The 22,900-nt window shown below is 39.1% G+C and overlaps 1 pseudogene; it reads right to left on the reverse strand.

The window, feature by feature from the left end:
* Nucleotides 1-2,094: 2,094 nt before the first annotated feature.
* On the reverse strand, nucleotides 2,095-2,540 carry LOC124508787 (60S ribosomal protein L27a-like; annotated as a pseudogene).
* Nucleotides 2,541-22,900: the final 20,360 nt, after the last annotated feature.

A 22,900-nucleotide genomic window follows, 5' to 3' on the forward strand; every position in this document is an offset into this window, starting at 1 on the left:
ATTTATTTCAGAGCAGTTGCTTTCATTTCCATCTTATTGTTTTACTCAAGGTTAAACCTTAATGTGGTGATACTGGAATGTGTCCCCACCTCCCCAGTGGTCTAGGTGCTCAGGACTGAGCACTCTTTGTTACAACTCCTCAGTTTCTTCTAATGTGCCCCCAGCCCTGAGAGACACAGGCCTAGAATACTTTAAGGAGGCTGCTCCTCTGTCTGGCCTCCAGGGGGCAATCATGCCACTAACACAACTCTCAGAACAAGGAGAAGATGCTGACACTCTCTGGAGGTGGGTGAGAGGCCTGAACTCAGGACAAAAAAGGAATAAGGATGAAAATTAGAAGCCTGAATAATATTGAGGTAATTGAGGCCGAATCTCTTTAAAATTCTCTGAAACTTTAGGAAACTCTGTGAGCAACTCTTTCCTTCTCCTGGAAGCACAATTTTCCCAAAGCCTGTCTTCTACCCAATCCCAGGCTTGTAAACCTCTCCATTGGGAAAAGCTCCCCATTTCATTATCACGCCTTTGGGCAAGATGCACTTTATAACAATGGTTATAAAGATTCATCCTTTATAATAAACCCCTGTCAGAAGAATAACTTGGTCAGGAGAACTTGTTACTTATCTTGAGTAGGTCAGGTCACCCTAAGCTTTACGTGTACCCGTTGGTACTCATGTCATCTTTGACTCTTCTGGAATGACAATTTCAGCAGCCAGGATCTCAGAGTCTTCTGAAATAGTTCTCAGAAACAACCTGGATAAAGGCCACAGATCTTCTGTGGTTTGTATGTTAAGATACATCAGGGTAATGGCGAGTTGTGGGGTTGGGAGGGCCCAGGAACATGATTAGTTCAAGGAGCTCAGGAACTGTCAAAATAAACATTCAGCTGCCTACCTATCTGGCTAAGAATCCTAATGGACTCTGGGATAATGATCGTTTATGAACAAAGTTATTTAATATCCTTAAAAAATAAAACATTTGTACAAAGAAACTTGAGAAAAATTATACCAATTTTTAAAAATGCAATGGAGGGGCGCCTGGGTGGCGCAGTCGGTTAAGCGTCCGACTTCAGCCAGGTCACGATCTCGTGGTGCGTGAGTTCGAGCCCCGCGTCAGGCTCTGGGCTGATGGCTCAGAGCCTGGAGCCTGTTTCCCATTCTGTGTCTCCCTCTCTCTCTGCCCCTCCCCGTTCGTGCTCTGTCTCTCTCTGTCCCAAAAATAAATAAACGTTGAAAAAAAATAAAAATGCAATGGATATGAACAAATAATTTCCAAATTAAAAAAAAACAAAAAAACAAGCACAGGGGCACCTGGGTGGCTCAGTCGGTCGAATGCCTAACCTCAGTTCTGGTCATGATATGGGTTCGAGCCCCATGTCAGGTTCTGTGCTGACAGTTTGCTCAGAGCCTGGAGACTGCTTCAGATTCTCTGTCTCCTTCTCTCTCTACCCCTCCCCAGCTCACACTCTGTCTCACTCTATCTCTCAAAAATAAATAAATGTAAAAAATTAAACAATTACAAAAAAACAAGCACAAATACAAAAAGAATCCAATGTCATGGTGAACAAATGCATTATAAAACAATAAGCAAATATTTTTTTCTCTACAAATTGTTAAGTACTTTGTTTTAAATCATTAGATGCTGCTGATGTCATGAAACGAAACTCTTAGAAAATGCTATAAAAATGTCAATTTGTACAGTCATTGGAAGGGTAATTTATTAATATGTATAAAATTATTTCACCCAACAATTCTATATTAGGAAATTTTTTTTATATTCTCCCATTCATTGTATGTTTAGAGTATACAATGCAAAACAGGCCTTTCAACTCTAAGATACACAAATATGCTATCGACAAATATTCTCACTTTATAAATGTTCAAGGTAGGGCCAAGTCCTTTAAGTACTGGTGCTATCTCTTGCACATTTTCTGAGGGGAGTTGGCAAAAGGAGCTCGGGCCCTCATACCCTTACTCCTGGATCTGTTAGGTGACTTTCCAATGTACAGATAGAGAGGTAGGGGTGCTAAAGAACTTACACCCAGACCAGAAAAGAAAAGCAGTTGTTAGTATTTAATGAACCTCTCTCCATGTGGCTTCAGGCTACTAAGACACAGGCTCCCCCACACCCTTAATCTTTTCCTCAGCTCTTTTACTGAAGAATTTGGCCTTCACAATGACAGGCTGTTTGGGGAGCTTTCCCTTTCCCAATACTTTGTAGTAGCCCAATCGCACCACATCAATGATAGGAGCAGCTCCAGTCTTGTTTTTGGCAGCATTTACCCATTTCTCCTTACTGACCAAGGTTCACAGTTTATCAAGGTTAACAGTTGGGCAGAAACTCTGGTTCCTTTTTAAGTGGTAATGCCTCATACCAACTTTTCCAAAGTAACCTGGATGATATTTGTCAAAGTTGATCCTGTGGTGATGCATGCCACCAGCATTACCCCAGCCTCCTGGGTGCTTCCGGTGCTTACCGACGCAGCCATGGCCATGGCTCACGTGGCCCCGAAGTTTCCGGGTCTTCCTCAGTCTGGATGGCATGTCAGTGGCCCAGAAGAAAGCTCTATATTAGGAAATTTATCCTTAATAAATAATCAGAAATAGGGATGCATGGGTGGCTCATTTGGTTAATCACTAGACTTCAGCTCAGGTCATGATCTCACCGTTCGTGGGTTCGAGCCCCATATTGAGCTCTATGCTCAGAGCCTGGAGTTGTTTCATATTCTCTGTCTCTCTCTCTCTCCACCCCTCCCCAATTCATGCTCTGTCTGTCTCTCTCTCAAAATAAATAAACATTAAAAATTAAAAGAAAGAAAGAAAGAAAGAAAGGGAAAGAAAGAAAGAAAGAAAGGGAAAGAAAGAAAGAAAGAAAGAAAGAAAGAAAGAAAGAAAGAAAGAAAGAAAAAAAGAAAGAACGAACCAGAAATAGAGGTGCCTGGATGGCTCAGTCAGTTCAGTGTCAGACTTAGGTTCAGGTCATGATCTCAGGGTGTATAGGTTTGAGCCCCACATCGGACTCTGTGCTGACAGCTCAGGGCCTGGTGCCTGCTTTGGATCTGTCTCCTTCTCTCTCTGCCTCTTCCCCACTTTCACTCTGTCTCTGTCTCTCAAAAATAAATAAAAGTTAAAAATAATGTTTAAAATAAGAAATAATCAGTAATATTTACCACAAAAAAGCAAATCTCAATAAGTATTCAAGAATCAATATCATATAGTGATATCATGTGTTTTTATTACAATTAATAAAGTTAGATACTATTCATAAAAAAGCCAACTTTAAATAAAAAGAAATGCACTCCTAAATAATTTATGAACAAGGGGCACCTGAGCAGGTCAGTCAGCGAAATGTCTGACTCTGGATTTCACTCAGGTCATAATCTCAGGTCATGATTTTGGCTCAGGTTCATGAGTTCGAGCCCTGCATCAGGTTCTGCACTGACAGCAAGGAGTCTTCTTGAGATTCTCTCTCTCCCTCTCTCTCTACTTCTCCCCTGCTTTCTCTCTCTCACTCAAAATAAATTCATAAACTTAAAAAATAAAATTATTTATGAACCAGAAAAAAAATTATAACGGAATTGTTAAAATACTTCCAACTGAACAATCATGAAAGGTATAAATTTTAAAACTTGAGCAATGAACCTAAGCAGCACACAGAGAACTTTTGATACCTTACAAATATGTAAATTAAAAGACTGAATGTAATGAGCTAAACATTCAACCAGAAAGTTTTAAAAGAGAGTAAGAGTAAAAAAAAGTAGGAGGACAAAAATAGTCATAATCAGTGCTAAAATTAAGGTAATAAAGACAAAGAAACAAAGGAAAGAATCCATTTAAAATGGTTCTTTGGAGGGAGCCAAGATGGCGGAACAGCATGGAAGTTTTCTGTGTGTCTCGCATCCAAGAAATACAGCCAGACCAACACTAAACCATCCTGCACACCTAGAAAACTGATCTGAGGATTAACACAACAATTTGCACAACCTGAACCACAGAATTCAGCAGGTACACAGCGCGGAGAGGTGAACTTGGGGAGCAAGAGGCCATGGTGGGCAGGGAGGTACTTTTGCGGGTGGAGAGAGGAAGGAGACAGGGCAGGAGGGGGCGGGGAGAACATGGGAAAAGCACCCCTCCCTCCCAAAAAGCAGCTAGAGAGAAAGTGGAAAACAGCTGCAGGGACTAAACTAAAAAGGGAGAAAGGAGAAAGAGAGGGTTTAAATTCCATTAAGACTGTAAACAAGGGGAGCACAAAGTCTGCAACTCTTCAGCTCCATACCTGGCAGTGCTCTGGTGGGAAGGGCAAATCCCCAGGAGCAGAGCGGGGTCTGGGAGGTTCTTGGGCCACATGGGGAAAAGCAGTTCCACTGCTGGAAGGACATTTGGTAGAGATTGTTGAAGCCACCTGGTCCCAGCAGACCCAGAGAACGGCCACATTCGCTGGTGCTGGAACAAGGTCGTTAAGGGTGAAGCCTGGTGCCAGATGTGTGTTGTGATTTTCCATAATCCCTGAAAAGCTGCTGCTACACTATCTCATGAACTTTTTCTGGGGTGGGCTGACACCTGGCCGCAGCCTCAGGTCATCAGCAGCAGCAGGGTCCAGCAAGCATTCCTGGGTGCAGCTGACATTCAGCCATTGCTTATTCGGCCACTGCTGGCAGGGGCGCAGAATAGGTCAAAGCCTCAGTTCCTTCAGAGGTAGGGGGCCGGGAAACACAGCTGCAACTGAGACAAAACTCAGGAGAGAGGTACTGCCTGGGGCTTGGTCACAGACAGTGAAAAAGTGGGGAGTGGACGAAAGCTGAAGACAGAGGACAGGTGCATGATTGCTGATTGGGGAGAACAGAGTTCCAATACTAGAACTGGGTAGCTGGGTGACACCATTTTCACCACTTCCGCGCATGTGCATACGCACGTACAGGCGCCACAGCACTCCAACCCAGTAGGCTAGCAGTGTCATCTAGTGGAGAATGGAGCCATTACACTGATACCCACCCAACTGGGCCAACCTCAGTCTTCAAGAACACAAGTCTTACTGCCTGCTTAGTTTATGGACTATAAAGCGCTTCATAGTCTGACTTCTAGGGGAAAACAAAGTAATTTAAGTCCTATTTCAATCTGTTAGTAGGTCCATCATCAATTCAATTTTTTTCTTTTTTTTTTCTCTTTTCCACTTTTCTTTTTCTTGAATATGGGAAAAGAAAAAATTCATTTTTTGTTCAATTTTTATTAAAAATATTTTTCTTTAATTTTTTTCTATATTTTTTACTTTTATGTAAATTTTTTCAAATTCCATTTCACTGCCATCATTTTATTTTAGTCTACATCAGTATATTCACTTTTTCAAATTTTCAAACGATTTCCTTTTTTTCTTTTTCTTTTTTCTTTTTCATTTCTTTTATTTTTCTTGAATGCAGAAAGAGAAAAACTTCATTTTTACTTTCAATTTCTGTTAAAAATATTTTTCTTTAATTTATTTGACTATATTTTTCACTTTTATGTAAACTTTTTCAAATTCTATTTTACTTCCATCATTTTATTTTAGTCTATGTCAGTGTATTCATTTTTTTCAAATTTTCAAATGATTTCCTTCTTTTTCTCTTTTTTTCTTTTTTCTTTTCTTTTTCTTGAATACAGAAAGAGAAAAATTAATTTTTTATTTTTATTTAATATTACAAATATTTTTTTTAATTTTTCTACTATATTCTTTACTCGTGTGTAAATTTTTTCAAATTCTATTTTACTCCCATCATCTCATTTTAGCCTACCTCAGTGTATTAATTTTTTCATATTCTCAAATGATTTCCTTTTTTTTCTTTCCACCTTTTTTTCTCTAATCTGTCAAACCACTTTCAACACCCAAACCAAAACACACCTAGGATCTAGCATCATTTATTTGATTTGTGTGTGTGTGTGTGTGTTTAAGTTTTAAATTTTAATATTTTTTAATTTTAATGTTTTTAATTTTAATTTTTCTACCTCATTAATTCATTGTCTCCCTTCAAAATGACAAAACGAAGGAATTTACCCCAAAAGAAAGAACACAAAGAAAAGACAGCCAGGGATTTAACCAACACAGATCCTAATCCCTTTTTGCAGAGATAAAAGAAGTAAAAAACAGCCAGAATGAAATTAAAAATGCTATAAATGAACTGCAATCATGGATGGATGCAGCGGTGCAAGGATGGACGAGGTAGAACAGAAAATCAGTGATATAGAGGACAAACTTATAGAGAATAATGAAGCAGAAAAAAAGAGGGAGATGAAGACAAAAGAGCACGATTTAAGAATTAGAGAAATCAGTGAACCATTAAAAAAGAACATCATCAGAATCATAGGAGTCCCAGAAGAGGAAGAGAGAGAAATAGCGGTAGAAGGCTTATGTGAGGAAATCATAGCAGAAAACTTTCCTAACCTGGGGAAAGACACAGACATCAAAATCCAGGAAGCACAGAGGACCCCCATTAGACTGAACAAAAAGTGACCATCAACAAGGCATATCATACTCAAATTCGCAAAATACTCAGGCAAGGAGAGAATCATGAGAGCAACAAGGGAAAAAAAAGTCCTTAACCTACAAGGGAAGACAGATCAGGATTGCAGCAGACCTATCCACAGAAACTTGGCAGGCCAGAAAGGAGTGGCAGGATATATATAATGTGCTGAATCAGAAAAATATGCAGCCAAGAATTCTTTATCCAGCAAAGCTGCCATTCAAAATAGAAACAGAGATAAAGTTTCCCAGACAAACAAAAATTAAAGGAGTTTGTGACCACTAAACCAGCCCTGCAAGAAATTTTGAGGGGGACTCTCTGAGGGGAGAAAAGATGAAAAAATAAATAAATACCAAAAGCAACAAAGATTAGAAAGGACCAGAGAACACCACCAGAAACTCCAACTCTACAAGCAACATAATGGCAATGAATTTATATCTTTCAGTACTCTAAAAGTCAATGGACTCAATGCTCCAATCAAAAGACATAGGGTAACAGAATGGATAAGAAAACAAGATCCATCTATATGCTGTTTACAAGGGACCCCCTTTAGACCTAAAGACACCTTCAGGCTGAAAATAAGGGGATGGAGAACCATCTATCATGCTAAGTTTATAAATATCATGCCAAATATACAAATCAATTAATCACAAACATAGATGGAGAACAATCTATCATTCTAAGTATATAAATATCATGTCAAATATATGAATCAATTAATCACAAACGTAAAGAAACTCATTGATAGTAATACCATAATAGTAGGAGTCTTCAACACCCCACTCACAGCAATAGACAGATCATCTAATCAAAAAATCAGCAAGGAAACAATGGCTCTGAATGACACACTGGACCAGATGGACTTAACAGATATATTCAGAACATTTCATCCTAAAGCAGCAGAATATACGTTCTTCTCCATCTCCATGCACATGGAACGTTCTCCAGAATAGACCACATACTGGGATACAAATCAGCCCTCAACAAGTACAAAAAGATTGAGATTATGCCATGCATATTTTCAGACCACAACGCTATGAAACTCAAAATCAACCTCAAGAAAAAATTTGGAAAGGTAACAAATACTTGGAGACTGAAGAACATCCTACTAAAGAAAGAATGGGCTAACCAGAAGTTAAAGAGGAAATTAAAAAGTATACGGAAGTCAACCCAAAACCTCTGGGACACAGCAAAGGCAGTCATAAAAGGAAAGTATATAGCAATCCAGGCCTTCCTAAAGAAGGAAGAAAGATCTCAGATACACAACCTAACCTTACCTTACCTTAAAGAGCTGGAAAAAGAACAGCAAGTGAAAACCCAAATCAGCAGAAGACAGGAAATAATAAAAATTAGAGTATAAATTAATGCTATCAAAACCAAAAAAAAAAGCCAAAAAAAACCCAGTAGAACAGATCAATGAAACCAGAAGCTGGTTCTTGGAAAGAATTAACAAAATTGATAAACCACTAGCCGTTTGATCAAAAAGGAAAAGGAAAGGACCCAAATAAATAAAATCAAGAATGAAAGAGGAGAGATCACAACCAACACAACAGAAATAAAAACAATAATAAGAGAATATTATGAGCAATTATATGTCAATAAAATGGTCAATCTGGAAGAAATGCACAAATTCCTAGAAACATATACACTACCAAAACTGAAACAGGAAGAAACAGAAAACTTGAACAGACCCATAACCAGTAAGGAAATAGAATTAGTAATCAAAAATCTGCCAAAAAACAAGAGTCCAGGGCCAGATGGCTTTCCAGGGGAATTCTACCAAACATTTAAGGAAGAGTTAACACCTATTCTCTTGAAGCTGTTCCAAAAAATAGAAATGGAAGGAAAACTTCCAAACTCTTTCTATGAAGCCCGCATTACCTTGATTCCAAGACTAGACAGAGACCCCACTAAACAGGAGAACTATAGACCAATTTCCCTGAAGAAAATGGATGCAAAAATCCTCAACAAGATATTAGCTAACCAGTTCCAACAATACATTAAAAAAATTATTCACCATGACCAAGTGGGATTAATACATAGGATGCAGGGCTCATTCAATATCCACAAAACAATCAATGTGACTCATCACATCAATAAAAGAAAGGACAAGAACCATATGATCCTCTCAATAGATGCAGAGAAAGCATTTGACAAAATACAGCTCCGTTTCTTGATAAAAACCCTCAAGAAAGTAGGGATAGAAGGAGCATACCTCAAGATCATAAAAGCCATATATGAACGTCCCAATGCTAATATCATCCTCAATGGGGAAAAACTGAGAGCTTTCCCCCCAAGGTCAGGAACAAGACAGGGATGTCCATTTTCGCCACTGTGATTCAACATAATATTGGAAGTCTTAGCCTCTGCAATCAGACCACACAAAGAAATAAAAGCATCCAAATCGGCCAGGAGGAGGTCAAACTTTCACTCTTCACAGATGACATGATACTCTATATGGAAAACCCTAAAGATTCCACGAAATAACTGCTAGAACTGATTCATGAATTCAGCAAAGTTGCAAGATATAAAATCAATGCACAGAAATCGGTTGCATTCCTATATACCAACAATGAAGCTACAGAAAGAGAAATCAAGGAATCTATCCCATTTACCATTGCCCCCAAAACCATAAAATACCTAGGAATAAATCTAACCAAAGAGGTGAAAAATCTATACACTGAAAACGATAGAAAGCTTATGAAAGAAATTGAAGAAGACACCAAAAAATGGAAAAAGATTCCATGCTCCTGATAGGAAGAACAAATATTGTTAAAATGTCAATACTACCCAAAGCAATCTACATATTCAATACAACCCCTATCAAAATAACACCAGCATTCCTCACAGAGCTGGAACAAATAATCCTAAAATGTGTGTGGAACCAGAAAAGACCCCAAATAGCTAAAGCAATCTTGAAAAAGAAAACCAAAGCAGGAGGCATCACAATCCCGGACTTCAAGCTATACTACAAAGCTGTCATCATCAAGACAGTATGGTACTGGCACAAGAACAGACACTCAGATCAGTGGAACAAAATAGAGAACCCAGAAATGGACCCAAAAGCATATGGCCAACTAATCCTTGACAAAGTAGGAAAGAATATTCAGCAGAATACATACAGTCTCTTCAGCAAGTGGTGCTGGGAAAACTGGACAGCGACATGCAAAAAAATGAACCTGGACCACTTTCTTACACCATACACAAAAATAAACTCAAAATGGATGAAAGACCTCAATGTAAGATGGGAAGCCATCAAAATCCTTAATGAGAAAGCAGGCAAAAACCTCTTTGATCTTGGCTGCAGCAACTTCTTATTCAACACGTCTCTGGAGGCAAAGGAAACAAAAGCAAAAATAAACCACTGGGACCGCATCAAAATAAAAATCTTATGCACAGCAAATGAAACAATCAGCAAAACTAAAAGGAAACTGACAGAATGGGAGAAGATATTTGCAAACTACATATGTGTTAAAGGGTTAGTATCCAAAATCTATAAAGAACTTATCGAACTCAACACCCAAAAAACAAAGAATCCAGTGAAGAAACGGGCAAAAGACATGAATAGACACTTCTCCAAAGAAGACATCCAGATGGCCAACTGACACATGAAAAAATGCTCAACATCACTCATCATCAAGAAAATACAATTCAAAACCACAATGAGATACCACCTCACATCTGTCAGAATGGCTAACATTAACAACTCAGGCAACAACAGATGTTGGCAAGGATACAGAGAAAGAGGATCTCTTTTTGCATTGCTGGTGGGAATGCAAGCTAGTGCAGCCACTCTGGAAAACACTATGGAGGTTCCTCGAAAAACTAAAAATAGAACTACCCTACGACCCAGTAATTGCACTACTAGGCATTTAGCCACGGGATACAGGTGTGCTGTTTTGAAGGGACACATGCACCCCAGTGTTTATAGCAGCACTATCAACAATAGCCAAAGCATGGAAAGAGCCCAAATGTCCATCGATGGAGGAATGTGGTATATAAATATATAATGTGGTATATAAATATATAATGTGGTATATAAGATATGGTCTATAAATATACCATAAAGAATGTGGTATATAAATATATAATGGAGTATTACTCAGCAATCAAAAAGAATGCAATCTTGCCATTTGCAACTACATGGATGGAACTGGAGGGTATTATGCTAAGTGATATTAGTCAGAGAAAGACAAACATCCTATGACTTCACTCATATTAGGACTTTAAGAGACAAAACAGATGAACATAAGGGAAGGGAAACAAAAATGAAATATAAAAACAGAGAGGGGGACAAAACAGAAGAGACTCATAAATATGGAGAATAAACTGAGGGTTACTGGAGGGGTTCTGGGAGGGAGGAATGGGCTAAATGGGTAAGGGACACTAAGGAATCTACTCCTGAAATCATTGTTGCACTATATGCTAACTAATTTGGATGTAAGTGTTTTAAAACATTTTTAAATAAAATTAAATAAATAAATAAATAAATAAATAAATAAATAAATAAATAAATAAATAATATGGTTCTTTGGAAAGAATTAGAAAATAGACAATTCTCTGATAAGAAATCTCAAGGAAATTAAGAAGATAGAAAAATACGATGTAAAGGAAGACACAGACACAGCAAAAATTTAAATAATTATAAGAACATGCAAGGATGGGGTGCCTGGGTGGCGCAGTCGGTTAAGCGTCTGACTTCAGCCAGGTCACGATCTCGCGATCCGTGAGTTCGAGCCCCGCGTCAGGCTCTGGGCTGATGGCTCGGAGCCTGGAGCCTGTTTCCGATTCTGTGTCTGCCTCTCTCTCTGCCCCTCCCCCGTTCATGCTCTGTCTCTCTCTGTCCCAAAAATAAATAAACGTTGAAAAAAAAATTTTTTTTTAAAAAAAAGAACATGCAAGGAATAAATCCATACAAATTAATCAGAAAACTTGAACAAAATGTAAAACTTTCTAAAAATTATCACTCAGCAAAACTGAAAAGAAAAGTTGAAAACTGGAATTAAATGTACCAGAATTTAAACTGAAATTTCAATCTTTATACATACATATGGTTTCACAGGCAAGTTACATCAAACCCAAGACCAATAATTTCCATACCTGTGCTAAGAAAAATTAAAACAGCAAGGCTACTACTCAACACATTTTATGAGACCAAGAGAACCACAATTACAAAAATAAACAAAGAGATGACAAATAACAATTATAGACCAATATTACTTATGAAAAGCAATGACTGCACGTAAATTATTATCGAACCAGCACTGGATTTTAAAAAGTAATACTAATACACCATGATCATTTAGGATTCATCTCAGGAGTATGAGAAAGATTAAATATTAGTGCATGCAACATACCACACATAAAAACAGTAACTAAAATTATCTCACTAAATGCAGAAAAGTGAGTTGGGTCAAGTTTAACATGTATTTCTAACTGAAGTCTCTTCACAAACTAGGAAGAAAAGGAACTTTCTTAACCTGAACAAGGGAATCTTTGAATTTGTTTTCAAAGGGAGATGTTAAAAGCATTCCCTTAAAAATTTGAAAAAGAGAAAGATTTCCAATGTTATTCTTTCTATTCTGTATTTCAATCAATGTCCTAACGACTACAGTAAAATAATAAAAACATTAGAACTGGAAGGAGAAAACATCTATCATTAATCATAGTTACCTGATTCCATATCTGGGGGAGAAAGTGTACAAATGAGTCTAGAATGTCTTCTCCTCCCAGAAAACTAGGAAACTATCACAGATTACAGAGGCCATGTCACAAAGGCTCAGGAGCCAGCCTGAAAAGATTTGTTCTAGTTAAGATGGGACATTTCCCACATCAATAAGACCATGAATCCAATCAACTGAAACACATCAAGTATGTTTAAATCCATGAGTTCATAAAACAATCCTCCTTATTTACTTTTAGGATTTATCCTGGTTGCCAGAGATTTGCTTGGGACTCTTTTGGTGTTTGTCCTGAGAAACGCCTCCATCTCAGGCAAGCAGGGATGGTACAGTCACCATAGAGGAGAATCAGCTCATTATCGTACAAACTGATAAATGAATGGAAAGTGTCTTACACTTAACCTTAAAGTTAATCAATTATTTGACAAGGAAAATTATCTTAATAGAAATGCTTCAGTTAAAAAATGAAGTAGAAATGATATAATTAGAATATCATCAATTTGCAAACCAACTCCTAATCAAAAAACAGATGTAGTCATTGTTTATCAACAGTCACTATCACACACACCCGAAAAGACAATCTGACCTTACTTGTCTCCTGAGTAAAGTACACAACCCCATGATGTCTGGGATTTGCTTTAATCTAATCAGAACTCAAAGAGGTATAGATGTGTAGGGTGATGCGGGTGTAGACGAACAAGACTGGCTAAGACTTGATAATTGTGCAACCTACACAATGAGTACAAGCTCTTTCATTGCACTATTCTCTCTTTGGTAGATGTTTAAGTTTTCCGTAATTAAAAACTTTGAAATAACATAGTTAACATACAAATAAATTTCCAGAAATGCAAAGACTTACATTTACAATGTCCATTGATTTTTATTTAAAACAATCAAAAGAGGAAACAAAACAATTTCAAACAAGGATGTTTAAACAAATTAAGTTACACTTACACAGAAGAGTATGGAGCTATAAAAATCACATTTTCACATGCAGCTGAATGACATGGTGGCATATTCATACACATTATGTTCAACACAAAAAAGTTTTTTAATTTGATCCCAATTCCATTAGAGGATGCATATTTGCAATAAAAACTACTGAAAGAAATGCAACGAGATGTTAACAGCATTTACCTCTGGGTAATGACATTGTGGTTGGATTTTATTGTCTACTTCTCCCTTTTGGTTATGTCCACATTGGACAAGTTTTCTTTCATGATAAACCATACACAACATCTTATCCATCAATCAGACAACAGGGGCCTGGAGAAAGAGAGGCAGGAGGCAGACACAGACAGCAGGAAGTGTGACTAAGCTTACGTATGCAGAAGGTCCACTGCCAGCTCTATAGAAGCAAGGCCACGGAGCCACCCAGTTCCAGTGACACTGCAAAGGGTCTGCGGGTGGCAGACAGAACAAGAGCCATTTCACCAGCTGGAAGGTCCCAGGATGCAATCCGGATTGAGTGCTTTCTGGTGCACAGTGGTGGCCTTCATCCACTTTGGTAAGGAGCCCACCACCCCTGCAGCCCGGGACTGAGGGAGGGGTTTGAGAAAGATGTTGGAAGAGAACTCGACTGTGCCTTTTTCACTTTGTTTTCTGGGTGAAAAGTGGCTATTTGTGACAACTTTCTTGGGAGCAATGTCAACAGCTAAGCTACTTTTTTCTTCTTCTCTACAGGTTCCAGCAATACACAGAGTGTCACTCAAACTCCAAGTCCAGTGAATACACAAGAGGGAGAATCTGTGAGCTTGCACTGTAGTTTCACACTCAGCTATACTCACTATGTGATGAGCTGGTTTCAAAAGCTGTCCAATGGAAGGATGACTGAAATCATTAATCTTTATTCTGGTAACACGAACACTAGGAAAGGACGATATTCTGTGTCACATCAGAAAGGAAACAAAGCACTAAGTCTCACCATCACAGGCTTGATGCCTACAGACTCAGGTGTCTATTTCTGTGCTGTTGGAGAAACTGCACGGTGGGAGGAGTGACAGGGAGAGTCTTACAAAAACCCCCTGGGCTGAGCATGAAATAGCCACCTGCTCCAGAAGCTTAGGATAAAACAACCCACAGAACAGGAAAAGGTAAACAGAAGGTAGGGTGGGTGGCACTGGTGGGTGTAGAGAGGAAGCTGATGAATGTTCTAGCAATAATCTTCCCACATCTGGTATCCAATGAAGAGTTGTGGTTACAAGATCCCAGCCTCAAGAGCATTTTCACCTCAGAACCACATAGCCAATCAGGATATGCATCCATCTTTTCTGCTGCCCAACATCCATCCCTCCTTGTCTGGTGACCACACCTGGATTTTCCCAGGATAAACAAGCCATGCCTCCTCCTACCCCATGTTTGGGTTTAGATGAGACTGAGCCCAGCCTTGGACACCCTGGCTAATTAACATAATTCATCTCTGACCACAATGATGTTTCAAGGATGGGTACCTGCCCCAAGTCTACATCCCAAAACTTAATATGAAGCTCTTAGGAATATGGCTGGGGATGTAGGAAGCTAGGATATACCCCTACAGTTGCCAGCGCCCCTCTTCCCACCAAAAAGGAAGAGCATGATCCTGAAAAGAGAATGAAACTGAGATCCCTTAACCTTGTTTGAGGTACAGACTCTGCAATGATTAGAGATCTACTTGGGATTTTTCAGTTGTGCACCCCAGCTGTCTTTGCTTGTGTTCCTCCAGAAGAAGACAAGGATTGTAGTGCAAGTACTTAGTTGGGAGGTGATCCCAGGATGCCTGGCAGGGGCAATGGGAACAGTGACAGGAAGGGAATTCAGCCAGTGAAGGGCATGTGTGTTAATGCAATCCCTATCACAATACCACCAGAATTTTTCATAGAGCTAGAACAAACAATCCTAAAATTTATGTTGTTCACAAAAGACCCCAAATAGCCATGCAATCCTGAAAATAGTAAAGCAAAGTAGAGGCATCGCTATTCTGGACTTCAAGGTATATTACAAAGCTATAGTCAGTCAGTACAGTATGGTACTGGCATAAAACACAAATCAATGGAACAGAATAAAGAATCTAGAAATGAACCCACAATTATATGGTCAACCCCTTTGACAAAGCAGGAAAGAATATTCAATGAAAATCTTCAGCAAATGGTGTTGGGAAAACTGGACACAACATGCAGAAGAATGAAATTGGACCACTTTCTGGACCATACACAAAATAAATTCAAAATGGATGAAAGACCTGAACATGAGATAGGATACCATCAAATCCAACAGGAGAACACAGGCAGAAACCTCTGTGACATCGGCTGTGGCAACTTCTTACTGGACACATTGCCAGACCGAGGACAACAAAACCAAACATGAACCTTTGAGACTTCATCAAGATAAAAAAGCTTCGGGGCGCCTGGGTGGCGCAGTCGGTTAAGCGTCCGACTTCAGCCAGGTTCACGATCTCGCGGTCCGTGAGTTCGAGCCCCGCGTCAGGCTCTGGGCTGATGGCTCGGAGCCTGGAGCCTGTTTCCGATTCTGTGTCTCCCTCTCTCTCTGCCCCTCCCCCGTTCATGCTCTGTCTCTCTCTGTCTCAAGAATAAATAAACGTTGAAAAAAAAAAAAAAAAAAGATAAAAAAGCTTCTGCACAGTACAGGAAACAATCAGCAAAATCTATGACATGGAAGAAGATATTTGCAAATGACACAACTGGTAAAGGGTTAGTGTCCAAAATCTATAAAGAACTTAATCGGGGCGCCTGAGTGGCTCAGTCTGTTAAGCATCCAGCTTTGGCTCAGGTCATGATATCGTGGTTTGTGAGTTCGAGCCCCGCATCAGGCTCTGTGCCAACAGCTCGGAACCTGGAGCCTGATTCGGATTCTGTGTCTCCTTCTCTCTCTGCCCCTCCCCCACTTGTGCTCTGTCTCTCTCTATCAATAATAAATAAATGTAAAAAAACAAACAAACAAACAAAAGAACTTAATCAACTCAACACCCAAAAAACAAATAATCCAGTTAAGAAATGAGCAGAAGACATGAATAGGCACTTTTCCAATGAGGACATCCAGATGGCTAACAGACACATGAAAAGAGGCTCAACATCACTCATCATCAGGGAAATACAAATCAAACCACAATGAGATACCACTTCACACCTGTCTGAATGGCTAAAATTAATAACACAAGAAACAACAGGTGTTGGCAAGGATGTGAGGGAAGGGGAGCCCTCTTGCACTTTTGGTGGGGATGCAAACTGGTGCAGCCACTCTGGAGAACAATATGGAGGTTCCCCAAAAGTTAAAAATAGAACTACCCTATGATCCAGCAATTGCATTACTAGGTATTTACCCAAAGGATACAAAAATACAGATTTGAAGGGATAACTGGACCCCGATGTTTATAGCAGCATTATCACAGTAGTCAATCTATGGAAAGAGCCTGATGGAGAGAGGTGGATGGGTGTGGGCTAGAAGTGTGATGGGCATTAATGAGAGCACTCATTTGGATGAGCACTGGGTGTTTCATGGAATTGATGAATCATTGAATTCTATGCTAGAAACCAATATTGCACTGTAATTCACTAAATACAATTGAAATTTTTAAAAATGAGAAAAATCAATCCATCGATCAGGGCCTGTGTATTCTCCTGCCAACTGCCACTATGAGCAGCAAGACTTTTGTCATACCAGGGAATTTCTGACAACCCATGGGAGACATTTGCTTCAACTTGTCCCATTTGAGGGCCAGAGGAGCTAAGGGATTGATACCCCAAATCCTGTGTGTCACTGGTGGAGGACAGTGCCCAGGGATATGAGTGGTAATTCCCCAACACTTATGTCTGCCAAGAGGCTGTGCAGTAAAAGAAAGCCCTTAGGCAAAGAAACCCAAGCTTTGGCAGGAGGAAGGGGACAGTGTGCACTGACGTCTTAAGCACAAAGGGATACAGGGAAGACACCAAAAATGCCACATAATTTCTCTTTTTTTAATAAATTATTCTGAGATGGGCTTTCTGTGACTTGCAATCAAGAGACCTAACTAAAAACACTAATAAAGATACCATTGGGTGAAACAAGTTAACCAAACAAAATAGTTTAATATTACTTTTTAAAACTCCTGGCTTGCTGCAGGGGAGACAGGTTACAACTCCTCAGACTGTTCAGATTAGATCAGTTGTTCAGCCCTTTCCTCCCACGTCATCCAGGGTGATAAGGGGGAGGGACAAATTTAACACTGTACCTGTTATTACACTGAACATTTAACTGTTCTCTCCCCTTTGAGACTCTTCTGCTCAGGGTCACCTTGCTTACTGCTGCCAGATTAATCTCCCTACTGTGTCCCTCCAAAGAATTTTGCTTATTTAAGACCTGGATTCCTTGTGAGACTGTGCTTTTCCCAAATCTCAATTTCTGCTCCTGCTCCTGCCAGCTGCTTCTCCAGAAACAGTTTCCTCCCCATCTCTACCTTTTGAACTCACTGTCTCTCAAAATCTAGGTCACGCTTTGATGTTTCTGAGGATAGCTCGGAAGCAATGAGCATACCTAGATCTCGTATCTTGGTTTCTAATACAATTTTTCAGTACAAGGAACCAGGGCTCCTTGGAGAAATGGCTGATTCTAGGGTTGGCACAGGGAATATTCCAGATAAATCTGTAGTATCTTAAAATGTTAAAAAAAAAAAAAAAAAAAAGAACCACCACCACCTACGATGGGGCTATGTTAAGGAGACATCAGAGTCAACTAAAAAAGCTCCCTGTGGCTGAAACTAGAACAATTTAAGCAATAAAATAAAGTATAAAATAAATATCCATGAATCAATATAAATAAATCATTGAAAAAGTGTGAGGCAGAACAAACTTCCCATGCTTTAGAACTCTAAATAATTTATTTCGATACTCCACATTTCTGACTCCTCAAATGTGTGCTGCTCATAGTGACTTCCTTCCAAAAGGAACAGTGTGGTAAGGTGACAAAAGAGCAACAGTGGATTGGGGCACCTGGGTGACTCAATCCATTAAGCATCCGACTCTTGATTTTGGCTCAGGTCACAATCCCACAGCTTGTGAGACTGAGCTCTGGACTGTCAGTGTAGAGCCTGCTTGGGATTCTCTCTCTCCCTACCTCTCTGCACCTCCCCTGCTCACTATCCCTCTCTCTCTCTAAAAATGAATGAATAGATTATTTTTAAAAAAATAAAAAAGGGCAATAGTGGAGAAACCTGCCAAACACCAGTTTAGCTCGCTGATCATGGTCAAAATCACCAGAGATGTTGATAGCATGTCCCCTTGATATGACGTGAAGAGAAATGGCACGTTACCTCTGTGATCTTCCTCCCCAAAACCCACAACCTCAGTCTAATCATGAGGAAATCACCAGAAAAATCCCAATTTAGGGGCATTCTGCAAAGCATCTAACTAATACTCCTAAAAATTGTCAAGGTCATCAAAAATAAGAAAAATCTGAGGAGCGCCTGGGTGGCTCTGTCAGTTGAGCATCCAACTCTTGATTTTGTCTCTGGTTATGATCCCAGACTTGTGGGAAGGAGACTGCATTGGGCTCAACACAGAGCATGGAGCCTGCTGGGATTTTCTCTCTCTCTTTCTCTCTCTCTCTCTCTCTATCTCTCAGCCTCACTCCCCTGCTTATGCTCTTTTTCTCTCTAAAATAAAATAAACTTTAGGTTGCCTATGTGGTTCAGTCAGTTAAGCATCCAACTTCAGCTCAGGTCATGATCTCACCTTTCATGGGTTTGAGCCCTGCATCAAACTCTGTGCTGACAGCTCAGAGCCTGAAGCCTGCTTCAGATTCTGTGTCTCCCTCTCTCTCTGTCCCTCCCGCTTGTGCTCTCTCTCTCTCTCTCTCTCTCTCTCAAAAATAAACAATAAAAAAAATTTTAAGTTCACAAGAAATAAATAAAATAAATTAAATTTAAAGAAAAATTAAAAAACAAGAAAAATCTGAGAAATTGCCATAGCCAACAGGAGCTTGAGGAAACATGAAAACTAAATGTAATGTGGTCTCCTTGTGGGACTCTGCAGGAGATAAAGAACTTTAGGTAAATCAAAGTAAAACTACAGAAGTATGAACTTTAGCCAATAATAATATATCAGCATCCATTTCTTAACTGTGGCAAATGTACCATTTTAAGATGTTCGTCGTAAGGGAAACTGGGTGTGCAGTATGGAAAGTATGTGTACTATCTTCACAACTTTTCTGTAAATCCAAAACTGTTCTCAAAGTGAACATTTAATACAAAAAGCTTACAAAACTATAGGTTTCTCATGACCTGCACTTTGTGGAGGGAGAATTACAATTTAAATATGTCATTATGTATACCTCAAAAGGAATTTTGAACTGTGTTATCCATACATAGCCACTAGCTAACAAGGCTCCTAAACACTTGGATTGTGATGAGTCCAAATAAAGATGTGCTGTGAATTTAAAATAAACACAAAGTTTCAAAGACTTACTATAAAGAAAATAATGTAAACAATCCTATTAATTTTTTATGAACCAATGTTGAAATGATATTTGGGGATTACCAGGTTAAACAAAATATATTTTTTAAATTAGTTTTACATACTTATATATAGTTTCTTTTAATGTGGCTACTAAAAATTTTAAATTAGTTATGTGGCTCACATTAAATTCTCTTCATAGCAGTGGACTAAAAGATAGACATGAAATGTTAATAATAGTTATTCCAGCAGTAGAATTCAGGGTAATTGTTTTAGCTTTCCTTTTTCTAATTTTTCTTCAATAAATGTGTGTTCCTTGTACAATAAAAAAAAGTAATAAAAATAAAAAGACACAAAGAACTATTGCTATGAAATGTCACCCTGAAAGATGGAAGCACAAACAGAAACGTCAAGCCAGAGAGTCCTTCATTAATTAATTATTCATCCATTCATTTGAATATACATACATTAAGTATCCCATGTAGAAGGCGCTGGGACAGTTGCTGGGAATACAAATACACACAAAAAAAGATGAGCTATAATTATTTCCTACAAGTTCACTTTCCACTTGGCCAGTTAGGCTTATAAATAAAATTTTAAAAAACTGTAGGGTGAGTGATACTACGGAATTCCTGTAGTCAATTCTCCTCTATTTCCTGCCTTAAATGTTGCTGTTTTTCTGGCTCCAACCTTAGTCTAATTCTCTGTCCACACCTGGATTGAAACTAATACCTGTGTGCTAATGACTGTGCCTCTAACCTTGATTCGCATTTAGCTGCCTCATCTCCTGACATATCTGTCACCAATGTAGACCTGGAACTACCAAAATACTAAATTCAGGAAATATCATGAGTTAACACACCTCTCGTCTCCATCCTTCCCTCTACCCTTCTCTTTGTTTGGAGTTTCCAACCTCATCACCACCTCCTCCTCATGGTCCTCTGATATCTCCTCTCTAAAGTTTAATTTAAGGTCTAGGCAAATTTAAGGTCTCTATTCTTTGGCTCCCTTTGAAATTTGTACATGCTTCCAAAATAGCACTTATCTCCTTATACATTTTTATATTTGTTGCTTGCTTCCTCTAGGGTACTCAATTTCTTGAGAGCAAGGATTATGTCTCTTTCACCTCGATATTCCCAACATGACACAGAACATGACAAGTAGAAGACTCTCAAGTTTACTGAATATTTCCCATCTCCCTCCACCTTTCTTCCTCTACTGGGATCACTCTTACCCCCTAGAATAGTTCCTCGAGTGCCCCAAGCAGGCTTCCACCTCTGGATATTTTTACTAGAGTACTCTTGCTTCAAATGGTTGCCTTCACCCATCAGTCAGATCACGGCTCAAACGCTACCTCATCATAGATGTCTTTCCTTCAACCATATATAGCTACTACTCACCCAACCCATCCCCCTTTACCCTTACCCTGTCTCACATTTTTTCATGGCAGTCATCATTAGCAGACATCACTTTATATATTTGTTGGCATATTCTTATCTGTCTATCCACCAGAATAAAAGCATCAAGAAGCATAGGACTTTGTCTGAATTATTCAACAAATGAATAAAGGTCTGATGCATGTATAAAAAAATTAATGATGTTACTTATCACCTAAACATGACACTGTCTCTCTTCCATTTCCTCTTCATCTACTTTTATTCTCAACAAGACATATATCTAGGACAAAAGAAGGATTAAGACACAAAACTCCCAGAATTGTCAAGGATAGTAAGACTCAGTAAGGAATAATATAACTTAAAAAGGGGTAATGGTTCAGCTAACCAGCTATTAATTTTGTTTTCAGAATGCACTTTACCTCCTAATTCATTTATTCAACAAATATTTATACCACACCTATCATTTGTTCCTTTTGAAAAGTTAAAAGCTGCCTTATGCATTTGTATCACTGTTCATAGTTTACAAGGTCCTTTATGACATTCCAATGTATCCTCATAAACAATTCTTTTCCTAGAGGCTGCCCAGAGCTCCTAGTGGTCTCCTGCACTTTCTTTAGGCTTTTTCAACACGGCTGCTTACATCACAAGCCAACAAGGAGAATCTCTCATCTTAGCTAAGACAGAAACCTTTCATAATGTAACAACAACAACAAAAAACAAAAACAAACAAACAAACAAACAAAAACCAGAGGCCTAGCTCCATCACCTTTGCATATTGTATTGGTTAGAAGCAAGTCACAGGTCCCTTCTACACTCAAAACAAGGGATTATCCAAAGGCATGGACACCAGCAGGCAGGGACTTATCTCTCTACCAGAGTCCACCATCTGACCCCCAAAGATTCATATTCCTCCTACTTGCAAAATACATTCACACACACTCCCAAAGACCCCAAGAGTCTCATATCATATAGCGTCAGCTCATAGACAAAATCACATCATCTAAATGGTGTCCAAGTCCAAATGCAGCTCCTGGGTGTCATCTGTTAAGTACAGCTCCTGGGGCACAATTCCTCTCCATCTGTCAAGCTGCAAAACAAGCGACCTTCCCCCACACATCCAGATTACAGTGTTAGATCAGACACGACCAGGAAGGCACGGGTTAATAGCTAAAGACATTTGGGTCCAAAGAGTGGAAAACCAAGTGTAGAAACACTTGGAGAAATCCAGCTGGGCAAAACTTAGGAGTTCTTTGATTACATTTAAGGCCTGGAAATAAATCTCAACTGTGACCCCTTGGCTTTTACTTCTGCTTTCAGAGTCATCTCTCTTCCTTCACAAAAGGTAACACATATTTGCAGTTGAGTAGTTTTATAAAACTGCTTCCTGCCAGTAGAGCTTTAGGGGTCTGACCTCCTCCTTTTATTCTATATTCTGTCCCTTTCAATCCAAGCTGGTACTGTTTCTGCTGAAATCATTTTCTCAAACACCTCCTGGGTCTCCCATGGATTTAAATGAAGTTTACTCCTTTAGAAAAAAGCCACCACCCACAGATACTTTCCAGAAAAACTGCACCTGTGGCCCATGCTCTGATGGCTGAGGGACCAATCTCTTAAGCTTCTTAGAAGTCCTATCGTTTGCTTGGGAGTCACATCCAAACCTCTTTCTTGAAAGAGCTCCTTGTGTGACTGAATACTCCCACCCCTCAATCCTTCTGAGGTTTTGATGAAAAGTTATGTAGTCACACTGTCAGTTTTTTCGCTCTTAATTTTAGCACCTTTTTCCATTTGAAGAGATTGAGAATTTTCAGATTCATCCAGTCCTGGTTCCTATTTGTTTAACAATACTTTCCTTCATTCATCTCTCTTCTCTTCATTTCATTAAAAGCAGCAAGAAGAAACCCAGTGGTACCTTCA

The sequence above is a fragment of the Lynx rufus genome, unplaced genomic scaffold, assembly GCF_022079265.1.
Source record: "Lynx rufus isolate CCGP_SWC_20201006 ecotype Redwood Valley unplaced genomic scaffold, mLynRuf1.p SCAF_13, whole genome shotgun sequence".
NCBI classification, from domain to species: Eukaryota; Metazoa; Chordata; class Mammalia; order Carnivora; family Felidae; genus Lynx; species Lynx rufus.